Below are 2568 nucleotides of genomic sequence, written 5' to 3'. Positions count from 1 at the left end.
ACCAGCCCTCTTGGGCCTAGTTGATAGAAGTTCTTGGAGGCGGTATCAGAAGCCGTCCCCTGTCTGAGTCTGTTGATTTGGGGAAGGGGCATTAGTTGCATCATTAGGCCCTTTAGAATGAACTCCACCCATCAGGGCCCAAATACAAACGTGGCTTTCTGACCATGAATGGGGGCCACTCAGCAGAAACAATGGCCAGTCAAAGCCTGCCGCTTTCTCTCATCAATGAACATCAAAGATGAATGTGAAACAGTGACAGCATTGTGATACGTGTCCTCCCACCCTACTCAATACCCTGCCCACAAAGCACAACAAAGCACAACACACTCAAACAACTCTCTCTCTCTCTCTCTCTCTGAACACACACACACACACACACACACACACACACACACAGTGGAACCCACTATAATGCAGGGTTTGTTTATTTTTTGTAGGACTAACAGGTGACTCCAACCCTTCAGCATGAATCTGCAGATAGGGAGGGTTGGGGTGTTGGCTAAGTCACCAGCCCGCTAAGCACTTTCAAAAACAAATGTTTGTCTGGCCCTCAGGCACATGGGCAACTGTCCAGCCTCACAGTCAGCCTGCCCTGACCTTTTGAAATCACCCTTTTTCCACACTCGTTTCAAAGGAAACTAAAACCAAGACCATGGAGCATAACCAATTCTAGACCTTTTTCTAAAGCCAGAGTGCAAGATGGCTGTGGAGCCAAATGGCAGTTTTAGTGGTGGGATAAGGAGACAAGAGCACTGGAGAAGTTATTTGTGATAAGGCAGAGAAATAACCGTTGCCAATTTGATGATACAACCCATGAATTGAACCCATGTAGACTTCCCTTTCACAGTGTAACTGTGATCAAAAGATCACCCCCCCTCCCTCCATCCCGATAGCCGGAAGGTTAATTTCAAGGCACGCACTTCAAAATGGCGAGCCTTCGCAAGAAAGATTACAAATACTTCATGAGATGGAGAGACTTACTGCCTTGAAGAAGCCACAAGGAGCATTTCTCAAATGTGAATCTGTGGAGATAAAATAGACTGGCAGGTCAATACGGGCACTGAGGCTGTGTGTTGGAGAGACCTATTTTTTTCATTGTCTGAGTAGGATCAAAGATGTCCCTGAATGTCAGTGCTCATCAGCCATCAGGTTCTTTCACAGATACATACCTCGTTCAATTTACCTGGGGAACCGCAAGAGCTAGAGTGCAATATCGCCCTGTAATCGGAGCTTCAGAATATCTAAATGACGCTCGGTAGATACTACTTGGGTGTCTTTTCCAATTTCACTGCTTAAGACAGAAATGATAACAGGTGTTTGAAAAGTACTCTGAACCATGCATCTTCCGCTGAGAAAGAAAAGGAAAGCTGGGTATTTGCATTTTCAGCAATTTCAGATCTGAGATGATATTGAGGAGAGTGAACAAGTAATACCCTAAAGAGGACATTGTGATCCACTGCCCACCTGAACACATAATTGTCTTAGTATTAGTTGAATTATTTTTTTTTAACTGTTGTGGTGCCCGTGTGTGCCACAGAAAAAAAAACAACAACAGAAAAATTTGAGTTTCATTGACCGAGCAGAATCTTTAGAGTCGAGTGGGGATAGACCTTATCGTCTTTATATTGGAAGACACACAACCAAAAAGATTTCTGTTATTCGCTGGCTCCAGTTTAGCTATAACACATGGGCTATAAAGGGAAGTCCTGAGGCGTCACCTGGTCTGGGGATTTGGGGCTGCCTGTACCCCTGTAGATTTTTTCTTTAGCAAATACATTCTACTCTTTGGGCAGTTTGTCGTTAAGCAAAAGAAGACTGCAGTGTGTAATTGCCTTCAATTAGTAAAATATTGTATTTTATTTTCAGTGAATGGAGACTGGGCTATGTCAGCACATTGCTGCCAGACAAGAAATATTATATGAAAAGTTTATTGTCATAACATGAAAATATCCTATTATAACATGAACATATCTTGTTTACAATAACATGTGGAACATCAGATGCTTGGCTTTGATTAATTGATTAATAGGGTTCTTATGCTACATTGTTGCTCCACAATTAGCAATGTGAGGGACAAAATGGGGGGTTGAAGGGAGCGGACTTCAATTCCAATCTCTCCAAGTTTAAACCTGGTTTACCTGCAACATAGCTCTCCCTAGGCTATGGAGCGGAGTTTGGTCTCAAGTTGTTGGCTATACTACAGGAGACGTTACAGTGTAATACCATAGTTATGTGAGTTTAGCGATTGTAGAATCACATTAGTTTCTGTGGAGTGGCAATGCCATGCCTGTAGGTCATCTTAGCTAACATGCTCAGTCATAACCAATGCACTTGTTTGTGCAGAAAGACCTTTTGCTACTGTTCTCAGAGCATTATGCTTTCTCTGTCTATGATCTGCAGCTTTTCTCAAATTGGGCCTCCTCAACAATTAACCTAGGCTACTGGTCCATAGCCGCGAAATTAAGTTATGCCCGGTGCTTCACACGTCTGATCTGATTTCACTGTCAATGTGTGTCGTAGTGCTACATCTACTGGAGATCTTAATGTCTTACGATCGCGTTCAATTTA

This window comes from Alosa sapidissima, chromosome 19 (assembly GCF_018492685.1).
Source record: "Alosa sapidissima isolate fAloSap1 chromosome 19, fAloSap1.pri, whole genome shotgun sequence".
Lineage (NCBI taxonomy): Eukaryota > Metazoa > Chordata > Actinopteri > Clupeiformes > Clupeidae > Alosa > Alosa sapidissima.
Note: the sequence above shows the minus strand (reverse complement) of the source record.